This window comes from Hemicordylus capensis, chromosome 2 (genome assembly GCF_027244095.1).
Source record: "Hemicordylus capensis ecotype Gifberg chromosome 2, rHemCap1.1.pri, whole genome shotgun sequence".
In the NCBI taxonomy this organism is placed as follows: Eukaryota; Metazoa; Chordata; class Lepidosauria; order Squamata; family Cordylidae; genus Hemicordylus; species Hemicordylus capensis.
Genome location: NC_069658.1, coordinates 428,559,774 through 428,575,953, shown reverse-complemented (window position 1 = coordinate 428,575,953; position 16,180 = coordinate 428,559,774). Strand labels below are relative to the sequence as shown.

General features: G+C 45.0%; 1 pseudogene; it reads right to left on the bottom strand.

The window, feature by feature from the left end:
• Nucleotides 1–1,348: 1,348 nt before the first annotated feature.
• LOC128344051 (keratin, type II cytoskeletal 4-like) lies at nucleotides 1,349–15,740 on the bottom strand (annotated as a pseudogene).
• Between the last annotated feature and the right edge of the window lie 440 nt (nucleotides 15,741–16,180).

Genomic DNA, 16,180 nt, shown 5'->3' with positions numbered 1-16,180 from the left:
TCAACTGTTTCTGTACTTATGTTTGCAGGGTTATTTTCAAGATTAATGGCAATGAAATTACCTTTGTGTGGAGATGAATTTCCTGATTTTATTTTTTGAATTGTCTAGGTGCATGAATGACAGGTTAACATGATAATTAAGCTGGACATTTTTCTTAATACTGTAGCAGCAACACTTTTGCTGTGAGACTGAATATTATTCTGGTGCCTCCAGCGGAGTAAAATATGATACTACGTGATGGAGAGCACACACTAGTGAGCTCATGGCAAGGTGAGATTTGAACCAGGGATTTCTGGGTATATACCCAGCCATTATGCTACACCAGCTCTCCCTTTGTCCAGTGGGTAAAACTTAACCTGATGTCTCCAGCTGAGACATCATGCTGTGTCAGCTATCCTGATTAGGGAGGTTTGAGGTATACTTGTAAAGGGGAATATTTGATTATTCCTCTTTACAAGTGAAGGGGGCATCCCTAATCCCTATTCCAAAGACACGGGGGAGGAGAGAGAAAGGCACCTCCGTACCTTTAGAGGAGGCTGCGGGAGGCAGGTGGTGGAAAAACATTGGAGGTGGCAGGGGCTCCTCCAAACCCTCCAGCGGCCTCCCGAATGACAGCCTGGGCTGGTTGTGACCTGTTTTGGGCCTCTGTGCATGCATGGAGGCCATTTGCATCACGACACAAATCGTGTGGTGATGCAAATGGCCTCTGTGCATGTACAAAGATCACGAAAGTGGCCTTCGTGCCTGCATGGAGGCCCGAATCAGGCTGCAGCCAGCCTGGGCTGTCATTCAGGAGGCTGGCATGGGGCCTGGAGTAGCCCCCTCTGCCACTCCCTGCTACCTCCAATGTTCCTCCGCTGCCTCCACTGCCTCCCCTATGACCTCCTCTAAAGGTATGGAGGTGACTTTCTCTTCCAATTCCTGCCACCGCGCCTTTAGCATAGGGCTTAAGGATGCCCCTTTACTTGTAAATGGGAATAATCAAGGATTCTCCTTTACAAGTATACCCGAACCAGTCCATGAACCTGTTTGGCTCGGTTCAAGGGTCAAACTGAACCAGACCTGGTTCGACCAAACCTGTAACCAGGCTGGTTCAAATCCAGTCTAGATTCAAACTGAACTGGCCAAACCAGTTCTATGCATATCCCTAATACTGATGGGTTAACCCTGTATATAATGGAGAGTACTGTGTTGATGTGAATGAGCCCTATCTTGACTGGACGATTACCAAGCAAACAAAACTAATAAACAGAATGGTAATTTGGATTTAAGATCCACGTGTAAGTATGATGTTTGAAAGCAATCTTTGAACAACATTATTCATTTTTTGAGATGACATATATTACATTCACCTGTTCTCTTCTCCCTCCAGCATTGTCTTGTACGTTGCAATCTCAATGTCAGGGCCAGTTTTGTATTCATTAGTTCCTGATAATCCCGCAAGAGGGTAGCCAATCTGTCTTTGGCATTCTGCAAGCTATTCTGAAGCTCCATTTGCTTAGCCTGGGCATTTTTTAAGAGCACGGTCACCATGTTGTTCAGTGTCACCAATGGCTGCCTTCAGTGAAGTAACCTGTGCAACAAAGGATAATATTTCCAAATTTAATGCCACATTCAAAGTACAATACAAGATCTAATTAGTGCTGAACAATTCTGTGCTGCCACATTACTCACTGTGGTTTTTACTGGGGATCCTTGTAATCTTATTATGAGTTCCTTAATCAGTAATAGTGCTAACCCTAGCTTACTTGCCCAGTACTGAGTTCCCCCTCCACAACATGAAGCAGTAGAAGACTGTTGTGTGTATTTGGATAGAGGTTCAGTTCATGTAAAGCGGTGCAAAAAGCACCTTAAATGTGAGTTTTTATCATGGGGCAAAAGGTGCCCCCTGTTTCAACTCATCACTAACTAAGTTATGGACAAGCTTCACCAAGTTGGATTCGGATTGGCTTAAAATAAGTCACACAGTTCCCCTCTACATTGCAAAATAGATGGGTTTATTTAAAACCAATCTGTATCAATTCAGGTCTCACTGCACCCTGGCTGAGTGCACGACAGAGTCGAATTCCCACCCCAGTCTCATGAGTCTCTTTCACAAGTCACCCTCTCTCTCTCCTTATCACCCACTTGTAAGCCTCCAAACCCCTCCTCTCCCACCTACGTAGCTTCTGATTCTCATGCCAATGACTGCAAGAGGAGGTCTCCCTCCCCCATCTGTTTTTGGCATATGGGAAGAAGGGAAGGCTTGGAGGACTGTGCATGGAAAGCAGGGATAAGGGGTTGGTGGTGGTCAGTGTTCCGTCAAACAGGGATTCCCAGATGTTGTTGACTCCAACTCCCATAATCCCCAAACAAGAGCCACTGCAGCTGGGGATTCTGGGAGTTTGAGTCAACAACAACTGGGGATCCCTGTTAGAAGGAACACTGCTGGTGGAATTACATTCTGGATTAAAATCTGAGCCAGAGGAGAATTATGGGGTTGGAGTGCTTGCCCTGATACAAGGTGAACATTACAAGCCCCTGAGCATTGTATTTCTAAGAGAGGAAATAGAACTTTTGGAAACATCTCTACAAAGAACTCAGATATAAGCCATTGATCATATTTCAGAAGAGCCATTAGTCTTCACATTTTCTTCACTTTAAGGCTGTTCGCCACACTTTCATTTTATTCCACATCCAGTATGTAGATTTCTTATTCTGATTAACTGCATATTAAGCTGCCCTGTAAATCGTTACTTAAGGCAGGTGTTTCCAACCCTTGGCTATTGTAGCTGAGAATGATGGAACCCTGTAGGAATGTAGGAACCCTGGCTTAATCATAAGTGCTGCTTGGTACCGTAGTAATACCACAGTTAGGAAGAATATATCCATTTGCATTGCTCTTCCGGACTGCCAAGGCAAATATTTTTAACATCAGACAATGGACCAAACTAGGCCTGACACAAGCCAAGAAACACAAGAGCTCCCCCACCTTCTTCTTCCCGCTTTCAACCTGGCACTGCATTATTTGGATCACCCGGTTCAACTCCGCAATCTCACTGTTGTTGTTTTTCAAGTTCTCATGGAACTGGCATTGTTTGTGCTGAAGATCCACAATCTAATATCCAGGGAGAAGACAGAAGAGCAGTGTGAGAGTGCTAGCTTCACCACAGGAACTCTGTCCCTTGCAGTGAAGGGCCACAGGTTCCTTGAGCAAGAGCTCTGCTCCAGCAGCAGTGAGCATTGCTCCAGGTGGTTGGTGAGGGTGGGAAAATACCACTTTAAACATTGGCAAACATACCTCTCACCAGTACTTGGAATGCTCTGCAGGGCGGAGACACCCAACCTGGCATCCTGTGGGGAGGCTGTCCGGCCCCTACTGCTCCGTTGGCCTCTGTGCATGTGCAGTGGGGATGGGGCAGCTTCGTCGTGGAATGCTAGGTCAGGTACCTCTGACCCACAGAGCATTCTGGGTACCAGCAGCAAGTCTGACACGTTTAAAGTGGCATTTTCCCACCCTCGTGACCCCACTGGACCAGCACTTACCAGCTGCTGCTCCTCTGCTCACAAACAGAAGAAGAAGGAGTAAGTTTATTGCGGTCACAAACCAAATAGCAATAGCAATAGCAATAGCAATAGCACTTACATTTATATACCGCTTTATAGCCAGAGCTCTCTAAGCGATTTACAATGATTTAGCATATTGCCCCCAACATTCTGGGTACTCATTTTACCAACCTCGGAAGGATGGAAGGCTGAGTCAACCTTGAGCCCCTGGTCAGGATCGAACTTGTAACCTTCTGGTTACAGGGCGGTAGTTTTACCACTGCGCCACCAGATTGCTCACAAACAAAGAGACAACTCCCACAGCAAAGCCTCCATGATCACTGAAGTCATTTAAACAAACATGAATGAAAACAGCACATACACAGATCACATATGGAGCTGAAGTATGGGAATTGGCCAAGAGACAACATCTTGAAGTTCCCCCAACAACATTTCTGAGATTTAAGAAAGCAACATAAACCAACCAGTTTTAGGATTAGTTTGAAAGAATCAAGTTTGCCAGTTCTGCTATAGTTCCTCATTGTTATTCTCTCCTACTTGACAAGAATTAGGCTCTGTTTCTGGAAGGTGAAGGGAAAGGGGGAATATAGGGAAGAGAGAAGAAGTAGGGAAGAAGAGGGATAGCCCTCTGCACCAAAAACCAGACTTGGACATATTTATTTCATCCTTGATGAAGGCTGCCAGGTCTTCTGACTTGGATGTTATTTGCAGGAGATAGAGGCTGAGGAACTGGGTGGAGCAGAGAATGGCACTAGGTTAATCAGGAAAACAGCTTGACTGTATAGGGAGTGGGGTGAGATTACAGAGGATGGCTGAGATTCATTGTATAAGAGAAAATTTAAATTGTTGTAAAAACGGAACTGAATCTAATCTTTCTAGCTACCACAACCTATACAATATCTCTTTTTCATACCTGGTTCTGGTAAAAGAGATTAACTTCTTCTTTGCTCCTTCGTGCAATGCTCTGGTACCAGCTTTCAATTTTCTGGATGAGAGCATCCATGTCCAGGCCTCTGCTGTTGTCCATGTTGACAACAACGGATGTGTCGTAGAGTCGATAGTCCAACACGGCTAGTTCCTGCAGATGGCAAAAAATTTGAGTCAGATCTCCGTGCACAGCAATGAAGGCTGTATTTCATTATTTCATTATTTATTTATTTATCAAATTTATTTATCACCCAAACGTTATATACCACCCAAACTTTAGTCATATTAGGCTTATGAACCTATCATGGCAGTGGAGGATGGACACTAATAAGCATATTTAGTTCTGAGCAAAGGATGAAGGTTGCATTTCTTGTTGATTAATGTTATTGCTTATCTGCAACTGATGGCATGCCTGTCCTTTTCTTCTGGTGCAAACCTTACCTGAAAGCTTAAACTACTATGTGTAGAGTTAGCAGAAGGCTCTGTAAATGCTATGCAGTGTGAGGGTCAGTTCTCACAGGAGCCCATGAACCAGCCCGTAAGTGTAGTGATTGGGAAGTCTCTGGCTAACTAATGCAGATGGCCAACATCCAGATGAATGCTGTACTTGCAAAACAAAGGAAGGTGTGTACCCTGGGACAGAGCTATAATGGGGCAGATGTGTTCAAAAGACATGAGCCACACAGCTCCTGAGAGCCACACCTCCCCCCAGTCCCTCCTCCCCCTGCTGGACAGCTGGACACTCCTTCTGCCACCCCCTGGTCTCTCTCTGCCCACTTGCCATCCACTCCAGCTCCCCGGGCTCCTGAGTAGTGGGAAGCAGAGAGCCCCCTATGAGAGCTAGGGATGTGCAAACCAGTTCGACAACCCAGGCCATGCAGAGGCCCATTGCACATGCGCAGTGGCCTCCAAAATGGCCACCACAAGGGGGAAAGGCCCAGAACGGGCCGAAGAAAACCCGAAACGTGTGATGTTGGCATGAGGAAGGCTTGTGGGGGGAGGAGGAACCTCTGCAGAATCCCCCAGCCTCAGAGAAGCTCTCCCCGGGGGGGGGGGAGAAGTACTTAAAAAATAGTTTCTAAACTCAAAATAGCTTGCGAACCCGCCTGAACCGAACTGAACCACGGGTTCAATGGGGGGGGGGGCAAAACTGAACTGGCCCAGTCCAGTTTGGGACCATTTTGATCTTGAACTGAACTGGGCCAGCTGGTTTTGTGCACACTCCTAATGGGAACTTCCACCCAGCCCCAAACTGGCTGCAAATTGAGGACTGCACATGCACATTCCCCATTTGCAGCCAGTTCCATGCCAGGCAGAAGCTCCTGTTTAGGGCTTTCTTGCTTCCCAAATGCCCAGGGGCATGCAGGAGGTGAAGTGGGCAGTGAGAGGCTGGTGGTGAGTGGACAGAAGGCTTCCCACCCCCTGGGAGGCTGCCCAGGTAGTGGCGTAGGCAGTGGTGGTGCAGGCACCAAGTGTGCACTGTTATGGATGGGCTATGAGTGGGCGGATGGGGACAATGTGTTCAATCTGCTGCCGGGGTCGCCAGGGATGGGGATGAACACAGGCCCACACTCCCCTAGCTATGCCAGTGTGTGCACTCACAAGAAGATCATGCAAAATTCTGAAGTCATGCTCTTGTGCAAATATTCCCTGCAGCATCTATGGACGGAGGAAGAGCTTTCCCAGTAGGGAACGCACCACAGGCTGTGCAAGGAGGATGTTTCTAGCTAGCACAACACTCATCTGGAACACCAGTTCCAACACAGTGGAGCTAGTTCACACAACATCCTTGTGCTTGCCCAACATGTTTGCACAAGCGCAGCATTCATTTGGATGTCAGCCACTGCTTACAGCAGGCCAGAAAGCTCTCTCCAGAGTTCCATCGCTGCTATCACTACAGCTCAGCTGCTCACCATCTTGGCAGTGCCTTCTTCAGGCAATAGAGAAGAAGTAGAAGGTAAAAGTTGCTACTTTCCTCCACCACAGCTCCCTTGTCCCTCCTCTGCTCAAAGTAGCCAGGAACTGCTGAGAAAGATGAGCAGGTGAGAGGTGACAGCAGCAGTGATGGCACTACAACAGAAAAAATTGTAGGAAAGGCTTTCTCTTGCCCACAGCAGGACTGTAAGAACTGTCTGTAGCAATCTGCTGGAGGTTTCCATATATTGGGTGGGGCTGCTTCACAAGATTCTGCACTAACCAACTCAGACTTCATGGAGCATTCACTAAGTATTCCATCTGAGAAGAGAGCTACCACCAATGAGGTGGAGGAAATGGGCAGGGGGGCATCCTTTGGTCACCAGGTGGCTGGAGACCAGTTATGTGACTATGCTGACACTTTCCAGATGGCAATCCACATTGTCAAGCTGTAATACCACATCAGATCAAGAGATATAATAATAATAACAACAACACTGGAACATCTGCAAAAAATACAAGCTACCTGTAGCCAAGAATTGGTGGGACCATAAAATTGAAAAAGTTGAAGAAAATGAAGATGTAAAAATATTATGGGACTTCCGACTACAAACAGACAAACATCTGCCACACAATACACCAGATATAACTGTAGTCGAGAAGAAAGAAAAACAAGTGAAAATAATCGACATAGCAATACCAGGGGATAGCAGAATAGAAGAAAAAGAAATAGAAAAAATCACCAAATACAAAGATCTACAAATTGAAATTGAAAGGCTGTGGCAGAAAAAGACCAAAATAATCCCAGTGGTAATTGGTGCCCTGGGTGCAGTCCCAAAAGACCTTGAAGAGCACCTCAACACCATAGGGGCCACAGAAATCACCATCAGCCAATTACAAAAAGCAGCTTTACTGGGAACAGCCTATATTTTGCGACGATATCTATAATAACCAACAGTATTGATGATAAAATTCAGCCATCCCAGGTCCTTGGGAAGGACTCGATGTCTGGATAAAACAAACCAATCAATAACACCTGTCTGACTGTGTAAACAAGAAATAATAATAATATGCCTAGTCTGCTTTTAAGCAAAAAAAAAAGTTCTCACAGTAGCTTATATAGCAAAAGGTATGAAAAGATGGTTCCCTGTCCCAAAACTCACGATCTAAAAAGAAACCAAAGACAGACAGTAGCAACAGCCAGCCACTGGGGAGACACTGAGGTTGTGCATGCTCCAGGTAGGGCTGGTCACATACAGCGCTGGGAGTGGTCCCGATCCTGGTGCTCAGCAACTGGGTAGCCTGGGTTTTTCACCCAGGCTAAAAGTGAGGCAGAAGGGTGCTCGTGCATGCCCTTCTGCCTCACCTCTCCTAGTCGTGTGGACACTCGAGCTGCCTGTAGCCAAACATTCCTAGAGCCAGGCAGCAGGACTGCCTGGCAGCGGAGAAATCCCCCAATGCACCACACTCCTTGTGCGGCGCATTGTGGGATGCAGAAGCTGCAGCCTGCTTCCCCCCACCCTCTCGCCGCTCTTTGATAGCTTGCCCACTGGTCATGTGGGCGTGTGGTGCCAGTGATTATAGAATGGCAAGGATCATGTGGGGGAAGATAGGCTGTGTCCTGCCTGCCCCACCCCCGCCAGTCTGACCTGGAATGGTCATGAGAATGAACTTACTATGTTGAGCTCATAGGGACAGTTGCTCTCCCTCTGCTAAATATAAGAGAGTGGCCGCTTTGAGAAACACATCTTTGCTCAGTAACAGCATGGTTGCTCCTTCCATTTAGAATGATTGGATGCACTTATTTCATGCATTGTATCACTGAAGATATTCTACATGAGATCAAGAGCAACAGAGTGAGAATGCAAGTGTTGCTGTGCGGCTGGAAGTTGCCATCAGTTCAGCTGGAGGCTTCCCTGCTGTAACTGCACCTGTGTCTGGGGGAAGCAGTTTTGGGCAATCTTCTTTGCCTTTGGGAAAACCCAGACTCTTTTGATGCTATGTCCCTGAGGGCCGCACAGCCCTTAGGGGCATACTTTTGGAAGGTACAGAGCTTCCAAAGGCAAGGAAGATCACCCCAAATCACTTTGCCCTATGCAGGTGCAGTTGCAGTGGGGAAGTCTCTGGCTGTGAGGAGGCAACCTCCTTTTCCACCTCTGCTTGTTGCTCTGGATGTCAGTCACTGTTTTCATGGGTTTCCCCCCACCTTTAAACTCATGACTTGGGAGTGAAATGGACAGATCTCTAACCATCTAAAAGGCAGAGATCCAACCAATTGTGGCTCTGGGATTGTGATCCTATGCATAATTTACTTGGCATCACGTTCCAGTGGCATCAGTACAACCCGTGGACCTGGGAACTGTTGCCTAAGGAAGAAAGAGATTAACGAGCACATGCTTTTTGCAGCTGGTAATGAAAAACTTGCACCTGCACCTGTGCATTCTACCTTGGGCACACTCTTTAAATGTAATTAGGGTTGATGTGTCCATGATGTACTAGTCACCCAAATGAGCTGAATACATCTATATTGTGGAAGAATTTTAGGTACCCTGACTTCCAGCAGATAATGGCATACATACCGGAAGGAGGAAGCATGCACGTGACTTCTGCTACAGCCAAGAGCCCATCCCCACTGCTAATGGGAACAGGGGCTGGTGTGTGCACACCAAGCCATGCGTCTTTGCTCCTGTACCACTCCATGTTTCCCAATGGCAGAAGCACTGCAGTCACAGATTAGTGTGCATGCAGCAACCCCTGTCTCAGCTGCTGTGGAAGCCACACGCGTGCACGCCCCTCCATGCGTAGCACGCTGCACGGTATGTAAGCCAGTAAGTCTTAACACTTTTCACATCCTGACCCTTTTAAAAGTGATTATTATTTTCAAGTTGCACCTTAGAGATACAGACCTCTGCAAAGAAGGCTTTCAAAAATTCTATATTTTCCTTCAGCAAATCCTTCTTCAATTCCAGTTTCTTCTGATGTTTATATGCACTATCAACTTCCTGGAAAGAAAAATTGGGATGGAATATTTATCTTCAGAGTCAAGGAGAACAGTGATGGGGTGAGGGCACAATCCTTGAACATTCAAGATTTTGAAAACATCATAGCTGTGACGGTGGGCTTTCACACAGAACACGAGTCTAAGTATTTTCAGAACTGCCCCAAAATGTATATCCAATAATGTGGATAATGTATGGCAGGATCGACTGGACTGGACTTGTGTTTAGTAAAGACACTAACATAAGAACAACCTGTAAAGCTTGGATGGGGTCCATAGTATTTTTATTGTGTTTTTAAGACTTGTTTTGTTGGGTTAGGGTTCTCACTTTTGGTGAGAAAGGCAGGATATAAATGCTTTTAAAATAAATAAATAACATACAAAATAAGCAAAGCATTTTCCCACTCTACCGTTACTCTTATTTTAAGCTTCCATACTGACAGTTCAGAGGAAGATTTGGCTTCCCAAAGGTGATCTAGTAATGGTTGTGTGAATTATCTCTTGGACCCTCTTCATGCATTACATTTTCTTTTAGGTCTAAACCTAAGATTTTATAATATGTACACCCAAGAAGTGTGAATGTGACAAACATATATTATACAGGTACATCCATTAGACCATGGTGGAGAGCCAGTCTTGCAGTAGCAAGAATGGTTTGACCCCTAAGCTAAGCAGGGTCTGCCCTGGTTGCATATGAATGGGAGACTAGAAGTGTGAGCATCTTCATCCCTCAGGGGATGAAGCTGCTCTGGAAAGAGCCGAAGGTTTCAAGTTCCCTCCCTGGCTTCTCCAAGATAGGGCTGAGAAAGATTCCTGCCTGCAACCTTGGAGAAGCCGCTGCCAGTCTGTGAAGACAATACTGAGCTAGATAGACCAATGGTCTGACTCAGTATATGGCAGCTTCCTATGTTCCTATGAATTGTCCCCTTTGATAGGCAGGCTTCACCTTGGTTGTCATTTGGATGGGTGACGACATGAGAGCATTGTCTGCTGTAAGATATTCCCCTAAGGGATGAGGGTGTAGCTCAGTGTTAGAGCATCATTTTTTGCATGCAGAAGGTCTCAAGTTCAATCCCTGGAACTCCAGGTTAGGGCCAAGAAAGACTCTTCAGACAACTACTGCCAGTCATTGTAAATACTGAGCTAGACGGACTAATGGTTTGACTTCGTATAAGGCAGATTTATACATTCCTAGACCTCGAATTGACTAGGGCTGTCAAGCATTTGATTTAGCACTTGATGGCAAACTCAGAGTTGTTAGTTGTGTGAAAATGCTCAGTTTCCTCTTCCTATGTAAATGTGTATGCAGAGTTCTAACCCCACCCACCGCCCCAGTTTTCTCCTCCTCCTTTCCCCCGACATGCATATTATACCTTGCAAGCCACCCAGGTCACTCACCTGCTTCAGTAAGATGAACTCATTCTCGGCTTTTATTCGACAGTTGAGTTCTTTTTCATATCTTTCAGGATTTTCAAAGAGAGCAAAGGGGGAAGGGAAGCAGTCAGTTTATCTCAACACACTAAGCAAGAATGGACTATATTGGACTACATTACAGATTTCATTCAGAATCTCTGCCGGGGACAAACTGTACTTATAACATAAACCCAATGGTTTTTACAGTTGTGTTTTAAGGAGCAATTTGATTGTTTGCATATATTATTTTAATTCCTTTGTTTTTGTACGCCACTTTGATTACCCTGGTGAAAGGCAGCATAGAAATTGGTTGATTGATTGATTGATTGAATTAATAGTGGTCATTGGCCCATATGATGTGTAGGACAACATCCACATTCTTGATTGGCCAGCACTGTTGTGCACATGGAAGCCAACCCTGGCATTGTTGTGCAAGAGTGCAGTTGCCACAACTACTGTGTGCCTGCACTTGCACTGTGGAACTAATAGTGTTTCCAATGAAAGTAACTCTCCACAAGTGCCGGTGCGCTGTTGCACAACTGAACTCTTGCAGAGCACTGCCAGGGTTGGCTTCCACATGTGCAGCAGTGCCAGCTGATCAGGAATGTCAGCGTTCCCTTGCCGATCGTGGGGGCCATTGATCTCATGCCATATCATTCACTAACTTCAAGGCCTGCTGATGATAAGTAACTTACTTGCATCTGGTTTCCTCAATCAGTCTCTGTATGAGACTGTGTTGTTTTTCTAGCTTGTTCTTCTCACACAATAGGCAGTCCAGTTTTTTCCTCAGGTTGCAGATGTAATTTTCACAGAGAGGCTTGAGGTCTTTCCTAACCATTGGGATGGTCTGATTTTGCAGCAGTTCCCATTTGGTGTGTAGCATCTGGTTCTTTTGCTCCAAGGATCGAACCTATAATCCCGGAAGTCAAAAATACTGTGCAATGCTGCCAAGCACCTAGAGGATCCACACATGAGTGGCGAAGTGCAGGCAACTTTGCAAATCTTAGGCAACATTAAGAGGAGGCATCTCTGGGATTTGATGGGCCTAATTCAGTTTGTCCCAAACTTCTAATCGATGATAGAGGTGTGGAATTAAAAACACACAACCTCATTTTGCTATTCTGTACTTTTTCATTGTTAAAAACAATCTCCCGCCCATTCATTTAGTTCTCCATTTGTTAAAGCAATATTCATTTCATGATGAATTTCATCAGGTTTCATTATTTCAATCCATTTCCATTTCCCATTGTTTTCAATGGGAAATCCTATGGGGCTGTCAAAGGCTGAGCACCCTGGAGAAATGTCTCCTGAGTGCAGGAAACTAGGCTTGGATAGCCAGGGAACCTGGTGAGTTGCAACCTCTACCCAGTTTCCTGGCTGTCAAAGGTCTCATGCTGCCTCCTGGAAAACCCTTGATGGGGAGACACCTGTCAGGGAGACACCTGATGGGGAGACACTGAGGACCCGGTTGGCCCCAAACAGCAGTAATGGTGGGGCTCATTGGGATCATTCACAACAACTTCTTGCAAAGATATCACTTCCATGTAGAAAAAACCCATCAACACACAATTCCGTCTGATGAGAGCATGTAAATATGCACACTGGAAAACTACAGCCTATTCAGTTCTAAGACTAGTGAGATCTTGTCTAAACTGCAAACACCTATCACTAAAATATGGATGTTTGGTCTCAGTGCAGCTGAGCCAAACATTCTCTTAAGAGTACTTTTAGCAAAATCTGAATGGGCTGAAGAATTTCAGGTTGAAATTAGTAAAACAACATTTTTTTCTTTTTTCTTTTTTTCTTTTTTAACAAAACTCCATGGAGGTATGAAGATTAAACAGGGAAATTTTGAGAGGGGAAAAGGTTTTTTGCAAACTTGTTTAGTGGTGGTGGTGGTGGTGGTAATGGTGGTGTAATTTGACTTTTCTTTTTCTACAGTTTATGTAGCACATTTGTAGGCTGTGGCTGACATTCAGACTAATGAAGCACCGGTGCTATGTGAGATGTGTTGGTGCTGCTGCTAAATTCCTGACAATCACAGCATCAGCACTCATAAAGGGAAGGTAAATTTTGATGACTTTGCCTTCCCCGACAGGCCTTCTGTTCTAAACTAAAATATGTCCCTGAGGGCTGTGCAACCATCAGAACATATTTTAAGGTGGCACTGAGAGTTTCTGGTAGAAGGGAGAGTTGTTTAAATTCCCTTCCCCACTGCAAGCATTGGTGCTAAGATTGTCAGAAACCCAGCAGCAGCACATTTCACACAGCATCAGCAACTTCATTAGTCTAGATCTCAGTTAGTGTCCCTTGGCAGAACTGGTTATGACATATGGGTATTCTGGATGGGGAATTTTTGAAAACAAAGGCTGCTGACAATAGGCTGAGAAGATTCTCTGTTTAACAGATCCAACTGAGCAAATTGTGAAATTGTGTACACACACACACCCATCTTGCCACTTGAGAATATGGTGGAGAAAATAGGAGGAGCATTTCAAATCACCACTAATTAATAATGTTATGCTGTGTAGTTCTTAATTTCTAAAATGAGAGTTATTTGGTTTCAAACTTTCTGCAAGCCTGTGACCCTAATGTCACATTTTGTACATGCTCAGAGTTACTCTAACCTTCACTATTTCTTCACACATTCTGAAGCTGAGGAGGGCATTAAAAATTGATTCTGAGATTAGCCTTGGTGCAATCTGGCACAAATCAAACCCTCTGGGTGTATCCCTTGGAATTATGAAGCAAATATTTTGAAAGTCCCAAAGCACATCTAATGGGTCAATTTATACCTGTATGTCAACCTTGTTCTGCCTGTTTCTTCCTTTATACTCTTGCAAACAGCCAGTGCATGTTAGCAGAGTAACATGTGAGCCAGCATCACACAGACTGCATTTGCAGAATTTCCTTTGATCAGGGACATTTAAAAATGTAGCTCATCTCATAATTAAAGAGAAAACCCCCAGTGAAAAACAACTGATTCAAACCTGAATGTTTAGTAGTTGATGGAATGCATGTGTGCATTATTTAAGCATCTCATTTTTATCCCATATATCTAAAGAATTCAGGGCAACATATATGCCCCCTCCATTCTCACAAGACATCTGTGAGGTAGGCCAGGCTAAGGACCATGACAAGAAATGCCAGTGAAATGCAATGAGCCTGGGTCTGGACATGAGTATCAGAGACTCAGTATCATTTCAAAGGAGAAGTGAGCATTCAAAGCCCCTCAAAGTCTTCTCTGGCTCAGCTTAAAATCCAAGCTGAAGACGAATTTGCGGTTTAGCCCACACCCAGCCATCAATGGCATGCAAGCAGCCCAGTTCCCTGCCCACTCAAGCGCCTAGGGTTTCCTTAATCTCAATAGAGAGATTAGAGAACCCAATTCAGATTGGTTAAGAATGAAGCATTTTTCTGATTTTCTTTTTTTGTGGTGTGTGTGTGTGTGTGTGTGTGTGTGTGTGCAACTTAGCTGATTTCCAAGGCAGTCTGATGTTAGCCATGGGAACTCAGTCATCTTTATTGGTGACTAGCCCAAGGTCCCACACAGTAGGATGGTTCACATGCTGAAACAATGGGCAGGACAAGTGTCCTACCCAACTTCGGAGCGGTGTGCACTCCCAGTTTTCAATCATGTGCAAGCAAACAACTAAGTAGGGGGAGGGGGAATTATCATGTGTGAGAGAGGAGCTGGGTAGGGCAGTTTTTCCTCCTACCATTAAAACGCTGGGTGCAAAAGCTGGATAGGATGACACTGTCCTACTCCACTCCTTTATCACACATGATTCATCCCCACTGATCCTACCTAGTTGTTTATTCACACATGATCAAAAATCGGGAACACACACAGTTCCCAAAGCTGAGGAAGACACTTGTCCCACACAGTTTTTGGCCATATGACAGCCCTAATATGGCTGAGCAGGGGTTTAAACCTGAGTCTTTCTAGTCCAGGAGTGGGCAAACGTGGTCCTCCAACTGCTATTAAACTACAACTCCCATCATCCTCAACCACAATAAATGGTGACTGGGGGTGGTAGGAGTTGTAGTCTAACAACAGCTGGACGGCCAAGTTTGCCCATTCCTCTTCTAATCTCAATACAGCACTCTGACCACTGCACCACAGTGGTTCTCAGTATAATGAGCAGACCATCAGAGATATATGAGCAGACCACACCACAGATAGAACTTTCCTATCACCTCACAGCACCTCAAAACACAGTGCTTTTCAATTGAGTCAGTTCACAACTTCATAGTTGTAAAAATATTTTGAAGATGCAAAATGTGAATCAGGTTTGTATCTTTAGGTCCCTAGATGCAACTAAACATTCATTTTCAGACACAGATCCCACAGGGAGACAGTAACATTAATGAGAATTCCAGTTCTGCCTTGAATATCTGCATGTTCCGCCACATGTGGAGTTACTCTCAGTTTGGGATCAAAGGGGAGGAATAATTAATAACAGGATAATCTCACCTTATCAATAAAGCATGCAAACTGATTGTTGAGGTCATTGATCTGCTCCTTCTCGTGTGTTTTAACCTCTCGGTCATAGGGGTTGACCCCTAGATAGAGAGGTTCTAAGAGTTCCTTGTTAGTGGAGATCTCGTGGATTCTTTCACCCCTGTAGCTGCCGAAATGTCCAGATGCCGGGCTGCCAAACCATAAGCCCCCTGTGAGAATGCTATGGCCCACAATTCTCCCCAGATCTCCACCTCCATAGTTCCTTCTCTGGTGGCCTGTACAAAAAGAAATTCTTTGTGTTTCCCCAAAGTTATGGAAACTTCTGCTGGTGTTGTTGCCGCCAACCCTACATGTGGTGGTCACAAATGGTTGATAGATGGACGACTTGCTGATTTGGACTCCACCACCAATGCCAATGGCAGAGGCAGAACTAAAACCTCTTCTTCTGCAGCAAGAACTGAAGAAGTGTTGGCTCATTGTGTCTCAGGCAGAGAAGTGTGGCAAGAACAAGGGGAGGCAGGAGGAGAACCATGAAAGGAGCTTCTTTGATGCCAGACCTTATATGCAGGAGATGAGACAGGCTGGCAGACAGACATTTACAACATTAATTTAGGATATTACTGGGTTTGCCTTGTCTGGAGGCAAGAGGTTGACCTCCACAGCTTGAAGGGTGAAGTCAATACTAATAGACACAGGAAAGAGTATGACACAGGAAATATATTTCAATGGGCTCTTTGGAACATTTATTCCGAAGATGTTAGTTTCATTAACCAATTAACTTCTCTTGAGCCTTTACTGGCACTTGTGAAATGATACTTGTGTAAGTACACTTGGAGCAAATTACAAATTATATTGTGAAAGGATACTTGAGAGGTTACAAGAAGACTCTAACATTTTGCCTCTTCCCTGCATTAGTT